This window comes from Dipodomys spectabilis, unplaced genomic scaffold (genome assembly GCF_019054845.1).
Source record: "Dipodomys spectabilis isolate Male_0828 unplaced genomic scaffold, ASM1905484v1 ptg000081l, whole genome shotgun sequence".
NCBI classification, from domain to species: Eukaryota; Metazoa; Chordata; class Mammalia; order Rodentia; family Heteromyidae; genus Dipodomys; species Dipodomys spectabilis.
Window position 1 is genome coordinate 17633793 of NW_024870758.1, and position 15036 is coordinate 17648828.

Below are 15036 nucleotides of genomic sequence, written 5' to 3' on the forward strand. Positions count from 1 at the left end.
CACAAAGCAGATGAGGATTTTTAATGCACTTTTAAAGATAAGGGTATTGGAAATAAGTATGGGGATCTGTACTGGGCACACAGTATTCATAGCACCCATTTTCCCTTTTAATCACAGTGACAATCATCCATGTCCATTTCTCAGATGAATGAATAAAGAACATGTGGAATATGTAGAGAGATTTGAAATACCATTTAGCCTTTAACAGGAAGGATATCTTGTCATATGGTAGGTATAACATGGATGAACCTTGAAGACATAACCCAGACATAAAAGGACAAATGCTGCATGATTCCACTTATATGTAATACTTAGAAAAGTCCAATTTAGGGCTGGGAATGTGCCTTAGTGGTAGAGCACTTGCCCAGCATGCATGAAGCCCAGGGTTCAATTCCTCAGTACCACATAAATAGGAAAGATCATAAGTAGTGCTGTGGCTCAAGTGGTAGAATGAGCAGAGAGACTCCAGGACAGAGCCCAGACCCTGATTTCAAACCCCAGGACTTGGAGGGAAAAATTTATAGAGTTTGTTTAACATAGCATTTCTGCTAGGAAGAATGAAAGGTTCTGGAGATTGGAGGCAGTGCTAGCTTTACAACAATGCGAATATACTCAGTGCTATTGAATTGCACAACTTAAAATGGTAAACTTAATGTTGTGTATTTTTTTACACTTCTTACTAGGAAAGTATTGAGAAAGAAGATCCAGAGTATGCCTTATAGACTGGTTAAAGAAAGAAAGAAAGAAACCCTCCCCTTCTGTTCTATACACACAGAATTTTTAGTCCTGTGGGAATTTCTAGTACAGCTGGGAACAGCTATACAACTCACAACTCCAAATGCAGGGCCTGCAACTAGCAGGGATTCATTGATCACCTGATGACTCACTGGAGAGGTAAAAAACAGAGAACAAACAGTTTAGAAGTGTGTTTATTGTTCTTGTTGTTGTTGTTTGGGGAAACAGTTTCAAATGTAGGGAATAAAAATTTCTCATAAATGAAGGCAAATTAGAAATCAACAGGTCTTGATTTTCAGAGTAACTGAGAATCAATAAAAGAAGAGGAAATTTTTCTTTAAAAACAACTTCTGAGCCAGGCACAAGTGGCTCATGCCTGTAATCCTAGCTGCTCAGGAGGGTGACAAGTGAGGATTACCTTTCAAAGCCAGTTCAAGGCAGAAAAGTCTATGAGACTCTCATCTCCAATTCACCACAAATAGCCAGAAGTGGAGTCGTGGTTCAATGATAGTGTTAGCCTTGAGCAAAAAAAGAGCTCAGGGATTGTACCTAGGGCCCCAGCCCAAGTTGGGGGGAAGGTGGCGCGGGGAGGTGCAGGTGCAGACAGATCACAACATAAAGAAATAAGATGAACCCAAGTTTGCTTTTTTTCATAGTCTACAAGTGAAATGAGTTACAAGGAAGGAAATCTCAATTCTTATGCCTAGAGACTGAGATTATATAACAGTGTGCTTTTAATACCACAGGGACTGTCCATTCATGGGAAGCTAGAATATCTCAGAACACAGAGCACCCATTTTCTCAGACATGAGCAGAAGCAGCAACAGCATCAAGAACTCCCTACTGGACAAAGATGATGTGTTAGAAACACAAACAAATGCCAAGACTCAACCAAGTTAAAAGAGGTTAAATCATTAAAATGTTAAAGCAAACACCTTTAGCCTACAGCAATTTCACAAAATAATCAGTATGATGGTAATCTTCTCTCAGTTCATTTTTTCCCTGCAGCCTGTGGCTGGTTTTGACTTGGCAGCTACAAATAGGACAATCTATGTTATCCTCTTAAAAATCTATTTCTTGAGCCAGGTTAGTGGTGTTGGCTAGTAACCCCAGCTGCTCAGGAGGTAGGAAGATCATAATCCAAGACTACCCCAGGCAAAAACATGAGATCTTATCTGAAACACAAAACAACTCAAAGCACAAAGGGCTTTCAATAGTGGCTCACAGCACAGAACTTACTAAGCAAGCATGAGACCAAGTTCCATTCCCAGTACAAGCACCAATAATAACAACAACAACAACTTTGTCTCTTCCCCTTAAATCTCATACTCCCTTCTTTCGTATTTAATCTCCCATGACCTGCAGAGTTCTATCTATTCAGCACCACACTTCATCTCCTGGAGTCCTACATCTAAGACAGTCCTTATTTTTGTCTTGTTAGCAGGCCCCCTAAGCATAAGCTTCCATGGAGCCGCGGGTAAGACATGCTCCCTGGGAGACAATTCCTGCTTTTCATGAAACCTCACTTTTAAAGATTAAGTTAATTAAACCCCAAATCCTGGGTTATCATTTCAGGCAGCTTACCTAGATCTTCACTATGGTGTCCTCAGGTGTTGCAGTTAGAAAACCCTGACTGGCTTGGGCTGCAGGTACTGAACTTCTGTTGTGAGGAAATTAAAAGAGTAAGGTTATTTAGAGTTGTGTGTGTGTGTGTGTGTGTGTGTGTGTGTGTGTGTGTGTGTGTGTGTGTGTGTGTGTTGATCCTCAGACTGGAACCTCCTGAGCAGCTAGGATTACAGGCATGAGCCACCTGTGCCCATTTTATACAGAATTTCTTAATCTCAACCCTCCTGATATAATGTGCCAGCTGCCAGTTGGCTCTGTGTTTGGGTTGACTGGCTGGACATTGGAGAATGGGTAGCAGCATCCCTGTCTCTACCCACTATGTGCCAGTATCACTGGCACTAAGAACTATCTCCAGATACTCCTAAAACTCTCAACCCCAGTGGAAAACTAGTGGAGTGCCCACTGCCCACAACCATGAGAAACCATCTGAATGCTCTTCCCTACCCCACTCACCACTCCTCAGGATGGCCTAGGTTGGATCCTGATTAGATCTAGGAGGAGCAAGACCCTCATTAGAAAGCATAAGAATCTGTCCCAGGAAAGCCAACCAGCCTCCACTGCAATATCCAGGCTAAAAAGAAACAAGAAGTGTGGAATGCCTGTCGCACAACTCTGGAGGAAGCCAGCAGAACGGGCACTTCATGAGCTAGCTGCCCTGATTTCCCCAGGGTCCGACAGCAGGGGACTAGCTAGATCTCTACAGAGAGGAGTGGATCCATCAGACCCTGTGGCCTCTTGCTTACTTGCTTTCTATTGCTTTTCTTTTCCCTTTCCTTTCCCGTCTCCTTCCCTCTTTTTTTCTCTAACCTTCTCCATCATAGGAGGTATGGTCCCAGATTCTACCTCCTCACCATACTCAGACCTACAGAAAGCAAGACAGGCTGAGTTCTGAAGGATTTCCAACAATGCCCAGACAAGATACTATGATCCTTCTTTAGAAAATGAATGATAAAGGGAACTATCACATTCCAGGTAGAGAACTCTGTTGGCTAGACAAATGACTGCCATGCACTGGAGCAGCCTTCAAAGTCCTACTGAGCACCTGATGTGTTGGCCTGTTTGCAAGGCACCTGCATCTGGAACCAGCAGGCCACTGTAGAGAGATGGGGCCCACAGATGTCAACATGACCTGCAGAAGCCCTGCCTGAGGCTGGCTTGTTGCGTGAGAGCTTCCCAGCCCAGTTGGCACCACTTCACCATGTAGACATTTGGGTGAAAGCCAAGGGTTCCCCAGCTGTGCCGGGCAAATAAATGCCTCCCTTAAGTTGTTTTGTGCTGAGTCCACTTAGAGAGCAAGACAGAACACTTTGGGGTTCTCTCATGGCCAGGTCCAGCCCTCACTTTGCCCTTCATCCTCATCCCATGCTGACCCATCAAAAATGTTAGCACTTAAGCTGGGCATTGGCAGCTCAATCCTGTAATACTAGCTACCTACTCAGGAGGCTGAGATCTGAGGGTCAAGGTTCAAAGCCAACCCAGGTAAATAAATCTGGAAGAATCTTAGCTCCAATTAATTGGAAAAAAAATAACATAACTACAGGTGTGGCTCAAGTGACAGAGAACCATCCTTGAGTGAAAAAGCCAAGCAAGACCATGAGGTCTTGAGTTCAAACTCCAGTACTGGCACAAAAGGGGGCGGGGGAGAAAGAGAAGGGAAGGAATAGGTCAGGGAGGGAGGAAGGAATGAAGGGAGGGTGGAAGAAAGAAAAGCAAGGAAAAGGAAAGGAAGAGCACTTACTACCTTGCAGAAAACACAGCCTGCAAAAGAGGGCTGTTTGGAATGCTAGACAGTGGAAGCAAATCACAAAGTAGATTTACTCTAAACAGCCAAATCAGCACAAATGGAACATGAACAAAACCGCTAATCAGTCACAATCAAATAAAAAGAGCCTCCCAGAGAGCAACAGCCAGATGGGAAGTTAATGTAGTTCAGACCATTAACATTCCGCTAATGCTCACTGTTGTCTTAGCTAGCAAATGGGGCCAGATCTGGGAGAGTGAGGAGAGAAAAATGCAGACACATCCACTTTCTCTAAAACAACAACAACAACTACTACTACAACAAAAAACCCACACAGGATGACCTAACATAACAATAACTGAAAAAAATTACTTGCTGGCTACCTCCCATCCTTGGCCAGAAGTGTAACTTTCTCTGTGGGATTTTAATATCAAAATCTTTTTGTTGAGGGGGTAAGAGCGCAGGGTAGAGGAACAATTTTATTGATACATGATTGATCCTACATTGGATTCATGTATTTAAACAATTTAATGTTTTTTAAATATTTTCTAAGTTATGCAACCATTAAAATTCATTTTGTTACCCCCAAAGATAACATTTTTATCATTGCAGAGGGGAAAACCATCCCTATCACTACTGATGAGCACCCCCAAATTCATACGGTAAGTAGTGATTAGGTCGCAGCACTCTTAAAAGAGACAGGAGTCCTTGGCTTCTGCTGCTGTCTGACCTGTGCCACCAGAAAGAATTTCTGATGTTTAAACCACCTAGCTACAATGATGTGTTGGCATTAGCAGCCCTTCTCTACTCCCTGAAAACCCTCCATCCCAGACAATTCACTAATCTACTTTCTGTCTCTAGATTTTCTATCCACTTAGAAATGTGCAATATGTGGGTTTTGTGTGTCTGACTTCTTGATTTTAGCATAATGTTCTCCAAGTTCATCCATGTTACAACATACATCAACATGTCATTTCTTTTTGTTGTCAAATAACATTCCATTATATCTGTAACGTAAGTGATATGAAGTATGTACGTGATGGATTCGGTTGCTACTCCTTATTCCCTGCACACAACTCCTCAAACTCTTAAAATCTCTAGAGCTATGAATGTTTCCTATATGTCAGCAAGGGCTGGGGATGTGGCTTAGAGGTAGAGTACTTGCCTAGCATGCATTCCACAATACTATATACATAGAAGTGGTGCTGTTGTTCAAGTGGTAGAGTGCCAGCTTCGAGCAAATGAAGCTTAGGGACAGTGCCCAGGCCCTGAGTTCATGCCCCAGGACTAGCAAAACAAAAATACTTGATATGTCAGCAAGATGCCTGGTGGCTCCTTATAGATCCAGGCAGGGACTAGTCACCAGAAAGGCAAAGCATAACTAGAGGGTTGGAACTTTCAGCAGCATTCCGTAAGCTTCAAGGAAGGAAAAAGGACCCACTTTGAGTTACTCAGCCATTGCCAAGGACGAGACCAATCCTGTCTATTTAATATAGACTCCATTTAAAATGCCAAAGGAGCTGAGTGTAATGACTAATACTTGTATTCCCAGCTACCTGGGAGGCTATCAAGAGGATCATTGTATGAAGCCAGTCCAAGCAAAAATTCAAGTCCTTATACAAAACATAACTAAAAAAAAAAAGGGCTAGATGTGTGGCTCAAGTGGTTGAGTGCCTGCCTGAAAGTGGGAAGCTTCTACGCTTCTAGTTCAAACACCAGTGCTGAAGAAGAAAGGGAAAAAGGTTTAGGGAGAGGGTAGAGAGTTTCTGCTCTACTAGACACATTGAAAATTCCTATAGGGTGGTGGACAGACGATGTCCACATCTCCATCCCCGTTCTGGTGTCATTTGTATTTTCTTTTTTCACATTCTTCATAATTGATTAGTAAATATAAGTATTCCCCTGAGTTCTGTGACCACCCTAGTAAATTAAGGAATGTGAGGAAGAGATGTGGGAACCCCTAATTTATTGCCAGTCAGAAATATAAAGAGTGGGGGCTGGAAAGGTGGCTCAGTGGTAGAGCGCTTGCCTTGCAAGCTCGAGGCCCTGGGTTCGATTCCTCAGCACCACATAAGCAAAAAGAAAAAAGCTGGAAGTGGCGCTGTGGCTCAAGTGGTAGAGCGCTAGCCTTGAGCTGAAGAGCTGAGGGACAGTGCCCAGGCCCAGAGTTTAGGCCCCACGACCGGACCAAAAAAAAAAAACGAAATATAAAGAGTGAACTACTGCTTGCATCTGGCATCTGAAGTGAGAGTGGGCAGGCTGCTGTTGGGATGAGACCCTCAGCTTATGGGATCTGACACTGCCTTCAGGGAGACAGCATTAAAAGGGAGGTAAATGCTAAGATACCCACATGGGACCCACTGAAGAACCTCTTGATATCTGGGGAGAACCAAGTTGATGGCAGGAAAGCATTGATCGACACTTTAGGCCATTTATCTGTTTATCAGTTGATGGCCATTTAAGTCGTTTCCATTTGTTGTCTGTGGTGAATAGTACTGCAATAAACATTCTTATAAAGGTTTGGAGTGGGCAGAAATTTTTGTTTCTCCTGTATACCTACTCAGAAGTAGAAAGGCTTGGTCATTAGGTCATACTACAACCTTCTGGAAACTACCAAACTCTTCCCAGGTAACTGCACCATCTTATGTGCCTGTTCTCAATGTGAGGATTCTAATTTCTCCACATCCATCCCCCAAATTATCTTTGCAATTACTGCCATTGTAATGGCATAAAGCTGCCTTTCATTGTGGGTTTGGTTTGCATTTCCTTGATGACTCATGAGACTAAGCATCTTTTCATGGGATTTGAAATCTGGTGTATCTTCCTTTGAGAAATATCTATTTAGATCTCTCTATTTTGGAAATGTTACCTGTCTTACTGATACTGTATTCTAAGAGTTGATCATATGTCTTACTGATACTGCATTCTAAGAGTTGATCATATGTCTTAGACAAAAGTCTCCCAGCAGGTATATGATTTGCAAATATTTTCACCCGTTCTATAGGTTGTCTTTTCACTTTCTTGATAGTGACCTTTGAAGCACAAAACCTTTTCATTTTTATTTCTTTAATATATTTGATGCTGAAGATTGAACCCAGGGCCCTCTGAATGCTAAACATGTTCTCTACCCCTGAGCTACATTCCTAGTCCAAGTTTTGAATTTTGATGAAATCTAAATTATCTTTTTTTTGAGAACATTATTATAAGACAGGTTCTTTTTTAACCATCCTCCTTCAGTTTGCATGTGTGCTAGGTCCTGCCTAGATTCCTTCCTGTCCCACTATAGCAACAGGGCTTCCCTTTCGCCAGCCTCTCACACTGTGGAAACAAAACCCACACAGCCCACAGGCCATGTGGGGCAGGGATGCACTGTCACACCCTGCTCAGACCTGCTGCTCTCTGAAGATCGCTGTGATTCTTATTGAACACTTGTAAGTCTAAGAACGGCTTTTAAGCTTCAATGCTTTTAGATTTATTATTTAATCCTCAAAATAGTTTTGGAGGTGATATTTGTCTTGATTTGTTAATATCAAGACAAATACCTTTGCCTTCAGAGTATCCCTACCCTCTAAAACTCCCTAACTTTGACAATAAAGAAGGAAGGAGACAGAAACTGGGCATTGTGAGGAAACATAGTCAAGACCCAGAGCACATGAGGGCAGACAGAAGCTAACAAGATCTATTATCACACACCTGAATTACTACATAAGCAGCTGCTAATGTAGTTTCTCCCATCATCATCTCTGTCAGAAATCTGATGATACCAACTGACTCCTCAATATGTGCATGATTATTTAGATATTAGTGCTTTTCAGAAATTCCAAGGCCCCAAGTGCTACCCTTGGTTCAGTTGCTGCAATCCTTTCCTGTCTTTTACACACTCACGCCTCATCAAATTTTCTTAATTGACAAAACCATGCATGGCTGTAACTCCCTGGTCTCTAGAAAGCATTTCCCTCCTCACAGCGCAGGCTGCTACTCCCACAGGAGAACTCAGGCAACACCTCTTCCCTAGCCAAGTCTTCCCAACTTCACGGAGCAGGGAAGACACGCTGGGCATTTTCTTCACAGTTCCTTCCTGCTCACAACCCAGCTGGTAACTAGAATCAATGCTCTCCTTCAGGCTCTGGTTCCCGCTGATTCACATCAGGTGGAAAATACAAGGCTCATCCAAGATTTCTGAAGTTTCTAGAAGAGGGTAAGGAGAGAGTAGGGCTTCCTCCTTGCAGATGCTGTTGCTCTCACTGAGCTCTTGTTCTTCTTGACTTTGTGTCTTATGTCTATTTCTTACTGTCTCAAACAGGGGCCTCAACTCCTCATGCTAATCTCCACTGAAAGCTATGTTGGAACAGCTCTAAGATGTCCCCAGTGATCCCCGCCTTCTGTTATTCCCAGTCTTAGTCTTCTCCCCATGAGTAAAGTGCTCCTAAACAATAGGACACAGCAGTGAAAAGAAATAGAATATTTGTGATCACATAAAAGAACTTACTAACCGCTGAGAGCTAATGGCTCTCCCTCTCACTGGCTGGCTGCCTACATGACCAGGAACTGGAGGGTCTCCAGCCATGACCTATGCAAGTGAGCTTGGAAGAGATGCTTCCCTGCACCAGTCTTCAGATAACACCCCACCCTAGCGGATACTCTCCCCAATTGCAGCCCCTTACTGCGGGTAACCCAGGGGACCCAGCTCAGCCATGCTCAGCTTCCTGAGCCACAACACCATGAGATGGTACATGTATTGTCCATGTTACAATGACAACTAATATAAAAACCAACTAGTAAACTAACAGCCCCCTTCACTTGGGACTTCTGATTATAAAAAGTCTTTACTCATAGTGTTGGGAGATAGAGGCTTTGAAATCACAGAAATACTAAAAATGTAATACTGAATAGTAGTCATTTTGTTGATGAGAATCCTTTGACCACTACATTACTACATTATGCTACTCAGTCTCTGTCAGTCAGTCTTTCTCTCTCTCTCCTTCTCAAGCGCGCGCGCGCGCGCGCGCGTGTGTGTGTGTGTGTGTGTGTGTGTGTGTGCTGGTCCTGAGCTTGAAATGAGGGCCTAATGCTGTCCCTTAGCTTTTTCCCTCAAGGCTAGCAACCTGACACTTGAACCACACCTCCATTTGTGGCTTTTTGGTGGTTAATTAGAGGTAAGAGTATCACTTTCCTGCCTAAGCTTGGTTTGAACCATGATCCTCAGATCTCAGCCTCCTGAATAGCTAGGACAGGCGTGAGCTACTGCCAGCTTCTCTCCCTCTTCTAAGACATATTTTACTTCATACTAAATCTCTTTTTCTTTTTTTCTTCTTTCTTTCCCCCCCCCTCTCTCTCTCTCTCTCTCACACACACACACACACACACACACACACACACACACAGCACAGTTACAAATCTTCAGCACAGATACATAACTGTGCTGATCCTTGGGGGTTTAATCCCCTTCTCTAAAATTTGCCTAGAGCAGAATTAGGAGGATGACCCAGTATAATAAATAGAATATAACTTACCATGATGTTTTTATAATTATTTGTTTACATGTCAATCTCTCCCAGTAGACTAAGTTGTCAGGAAAAATTACTGTGTTCCACTCATCTTTATAGTCTTAGTACTACACAGCAAAGAGCTGATTAAACAGTCAGGATTTAGCAGATATTCCTGAATGTTTATTCACTACATATCATTACACTAAAAGATCTCCACTGAAAATTAATTATTCACATATAACTAATTCACAGGAGAACCACTATACAGGCTACAAGGAAAACTATATTATAATAAAGTCCTCAGGTATTTCAAATAACTATAACTCCTTTGGATAGATTCAAGAAAAACTACTGCTCTGATAACCCCAATGTTGTAGCTTGCTGTGCATCTCAAAATGTATTCACTAGATACTCTTAAAAAAAAAAAGATCGGCAGCCGGTGGGGGCCTGGTGGAGTGGAGGGGTAACAAGATGGCAGTGGAGATGGTGGCGCTGCACAAGCTGAAGCTTGCTGAACTAAAGCAAGAATGTCTTGCTCATGGTTTCAGACTAAAGGAATAAAACAAGATCTCATCAGCAGGCTCCAGGTTTATCCTGAGGAACATGTTGAAGAAGAAGCAAATGAAGAAGATGTAGGGGAGATGAAAAGAGGAAGAAGAACCAAAGCCCATAGAGCTGCCTGTCAAAGAAGAACCCCCTGAAAAAACTGCTAATGTTGGCAGCAGAGAAGACGGTAGTGAAAATTACATCTGAAACATCACAGCCTGAGAAAATGCAGAAGAGGGTTGTATGATTCAATGTACCTGTGATTTTTTTATGTTCCAACAAAAGGTTTGTCATCTGACAACATGACTATGGTTTAACTTGGATAAACTAAAGAGCATAAAGAGTTGGTTTGAATGTCTCTTCAGTCTCTAGAAAGTCTGAAGTTGATGAGAGGAAAAAAAGAGGAAAATATGATTTGGGATGTTTTGTATGGACATATATTTCTTTTTAATAAAGAAATTAAACTCTTTAAAAATAGAGCGAAGGTGGCTCAGTGGTAGAGAGCTTGCCTTGCATGCATGAGGTCCTGGGTTCGATTCCTCAGCACCACATAAGCAAAAAGAGAAAAACCGGAAGTGGCGCTGTGGCTCAAGTGGTAGAGCACTAGCCTTGAGCTGAAGAGCTGAGGGACAGCGCCCAGGCCCAGAGTTCAGGCCCCACAACTGGACCCCCCCCCCAAAAAAAAAATAGAGCGAAGGTCAATCCCTAGTACTGCCAAAACAAAAAAAAATAGTACAAAGAGGTAAGTCACACTTTTCTCAGCTTAGCAAACACAGATTACCAACTGAATATTTCCTAAATTAACAGCCTATAACATAAAAAATATTCACATAACGTATCACATTTTACTTCTAAAAGTAACTTTAAATAACTAGGCCTATTTAAATAACTATGTTTAAAAAACTATGTTTTTGAGCTTCCTCGAACGTTTTACAGATATTAAATGACCTGTTCATGTCCTATCCAAGTAATTGGAACAAGTCAGATCAGGGGCTATGGTTTCTGACTTTCACAGCAGGGAATAGTAATGTTGTGAATGGTTCCAAATATTGGCTGGTGTATTAAATAGTGGAATAAGGAAGGACCATTTTTTTAAAAAAAGGATTAAGAATATTTTATGAACTTCCTAATAGCAGGTATCATTCTTCTGCAACAAGTTCTTAAGATTACTTAAAAAATTCATTTTCTATCTATATTATTTGGAAAATTTTTCCCCAGATTCTCAGGTAACTATTCTTTTCAGTTGGCCCAACAAGTGTGCATGGGCCAATATAAGAAACTCCTAATGTATCATAAGGAAAAAAAAGGCAAAGCATTTAAGAAAAATAATACTAGGTAACAAAGATCCTTAATAACACTGAGTTGAAACAGGATAACACTTCAACACTTCACTAACAACTCTTTTAAATCATTTTTTAATCACTTCTTTTATATCACCACAAACCAGGAACTACCCAGAAAAGCAGTATTTGTTACATACAAGCCTTGTTATACCTAAGCCTAGGAGGTACCCACACAGCCGGGCCTCAAGTAGGACCCTCGTGGGTAACCCGAACTGGACATGCTGAAGCATCGATCATCCTGTCTCTGAAGAGGGAGGAGGCACCTCAGGAGGCACAAGACTCAGAGCTGCTCTTCCCTCACTCCTCATGGCCAGATAGGGAGGTTGAGCTGTGGCCAAAGACAGACTGCAGGCATTTGGCTGAGCACCCAGAGGACAGGCAACTTCCTTGAAGTCTGGCTTTGCCCAGATCTGCATAATGACAAATTAGGAAGGAAACAGAGCAGAAGACAAGATGTGAAGTGTGAGCTATGAGCAAATTTAGACAGAAAGTTAACACTTCTCTGAAATTAACATATCAGCTTTGGGACAAGGAAGTACCTTGGGACATGAGGGTGTGGGCTAGCAGATCATGAAGAAGAGAATAAGCAGATAAATTGAGAAGTAGCCAGATGGACCAGGACAGAGAGAGCTCCCTTGACACAAAGGAATTTACTAATCCCTTAGCAAGACGGGTTGATATCATCCCAAGCACAGCAGAAGGCTATTGGGAGTTTATTGCACACATATTTGTGATTAGTGAACTGTACACAGATCACTCCACATTGTAGGGTTTTTATTCACACCAGTTTAGATACTCTCTTAAGTTGCAAGCCTATTCATAATGGTTATCAAATACCTAGTAAAAGGAATTGTTAAATTACAATAAATAGTAAAATAGGTTTGCTGATCATGTGCCAGGCAATATTATCAGTCATTCAGTATTATCATCTCCATTTTGTAGGTGAGGATACTGAGGCAGGGAATAACCAAATAATGTACACAGGTCCCACAGTTAAAAAGTGATAGCGGAATTGATACTGTGGCTCCAGTAGTAGAGTGCTCACTGTGAGCTAAATTGCTCAGGGACAGTGCTCAGGCCCAGAGTTCAAGCCCCACAACCAAAAATAAAATCTAAACCCCAACAATGTCATTCCAGGGGCCACACAAGTCATCTGGAGCCAGCGCATGGATGATCAAGGTCTTGGGTCTCTGAGCAAATAAGCCAGGTAAGTAGCACTCCTCACACAGTGAGCTTAGAATAAGGTTTCTGCACATTATTTAATGTTTGAAAACTCTCTCAATATTAACCAGTGGCAAAACTGAGATCAAAGGAAAGAAAATTCCACAGAAGACACCAGGTAATATAACTTAGGTGCAACATGCTGGCTGTGAGACACACAGAGACGGAAGGTAAGGCACAGGAAGGCTTGTTTAGAAAGATTATTTCTAAACAAAGTAGACACTGGGCACCTCCAGACTATTATCACCCTAGGGAAATGAAGAGCCAGATTTTCTAGTTGTGACAGCTTTCCAGAAAAGTTGATTCTCATCCAAAAATCTCTCATTTTTCTGATCATTTCATTTTTTTTCTGAATGATGAACCAAACAAATCATATATGCACAGACAGCCTGTCACCTCTGTTCAAGATTTATTACAGTTCTCAGCAGATAGGGGAGCAGTTGTCACTTGGAAGAGAAGTGCTAGAATTCAGTAGTTCTGAAATGTTAGGAAGACCATTTTCAATATACAACTATTCACAGAGGTCAGTTTCGGTTCAGTGATGTCTAACTAAGGACCCAAACATCACTCAAGAGTCACACCTGTTGCAGGATATGAGTGTAGTCATAGACATCTGAATTGTTTCCAACACAGACTCAGGCTCCCCATATGGTATGCAAAACCATCCATTGGAGTACAGGAAGAAAATATTCAAAACTATTAAATCTGTTTCCCATTCTTTCTCAGAATTCATTGGTTTACACACCAGAATTCTCATAATAGACTTTAAACTAGTACTGACTTTAAACTTTGTACTTTTTTATTGTAAAAATGCTCTACAGAGGGGTTACAGCTACATGAGCAAGGTAATGAGTACATTTCCTACTGAGCATTGTTGCCTCCTCCTTTGTTTGATATTCATTCTATAAATAACAAATATACTGAACAGAGAAAATAAACTTCCTCATAACAGACAGTTCAGTATACCAATACGAATATCAACTAGATCAGAAAACTCAAGAAATCCTGTCTAGACGTCATATAGAGAATTTACCTGAAAGCTAGATACCCAATATTAAGACGCTTCATCCTGCAGTCCCCAATCAGGGCTGCACTGCAGTGCCCATGAAACCTCACACCAGCCTAATGAATTGTTCTTAGAATAAGGGCTGAGCCTTACTCACCTTTCTATGTCAGGTGACCAGCCCAGAGCATATTTAATGCATATGCTTTCCTGTATAGGAACTTGTAACTTGCATATAGATCCCTCAACTCTAATTCCCAGTGAAGTTCCAATTGCAAGGCTATATACTTTTTCTCCCATGGAGTTTCACCTCCAGCAAGGGCCCTGACTGATAGATAACAGCACCCACTTTGAAGGTTTGATTTGAACGGTGGAAGACACACACTCACATTTCATCAATAAGAGGGGAAGGAATGGTGTCAAAAGGAGTAATTTAGCTGTTCTAACCAAAACTTTCAAAACTTCACATAGTATAGATTCAGGCTCTTTGTTATAATGTTTCAATTCCCTGAATGGCCCTGGAAAGTAACAGCAAGCAGCAATTCAGTTACCTCTACATCTGATTTTCCTTTCCTCCAACAGTGCTACATCTCCTTGCTTTAAGCCTAAAATGTTTTTTTTTAAGAACAGCGTACTTAATATGCTTTTTACACAAATTAAATGTTCATTTTTATCAAAAAAATGGAAAATAAAAAGACACATGCACTTAATAAGCATAATAACAACGCATCCCACCAAAGGATTGAGTAGGATGCACTCCAGTTGTATCCAAAACCCCTTGAGCATTTCATGCCCCCTCAACCTCTCATCTTGCTCGAACCCCTGCTGAGGTGACCAAGCTCCAAGAAGCCTTTAACCAGATTTAAGCAGTTGTAATCAACAGCACCTTGCCTCTGCTTCCCCCAGCATTTCCACATACCTATCATCTCTAGCTCCAGAGCTTTCTAATTCCAACCAAGGTTTAGGAAATTCATGCATGAAGTATTTGCAATTCAGAAGTGCAGGAAAATAAAGGCCTGTAGACCACTCTTTACCGATGAGGACTGAAGCCTACGGATGCATACTTCTACATTTCAGGTCCTGCATAGACAATTCTGAGATGCACTTTATATGCCTTCTCAAAAGTGCTTGAGATCAGATAGGTAGTACTGTCAGCAGTGGTCAGTTGATAAATTATGCTTGCATTGGCTTTCTTTCCTTTGATTTTCTCATACTAGGTCCTTTGCTTCAATTAGCATTTGTTTCAGGGTCTGCTTTTGAAGGAACACAGCTAAGAAAGTTAATAAGCAATAATAATAATGAACAGGTAGCCTTAGAAAAGCAGACCCCCCT

The 15036-nt window shown here is 41.7% G+C and overlaps 1 protein-coding gene across 2 annotated transcripts in view; it reads right to left on the minus strand.

The window, feature by feature from the left end:
* The window catches only part of Cacnb4 (calcium voltage-gated channel auxiliary subunit beta 4), a 272203-nt gene that overhangs the window by 225813 nt on the left and 31354 nt on the right, over nt 1-15036 (minus strand). The gene's annotated exons all lie outside the window — the stretch shown is intronic.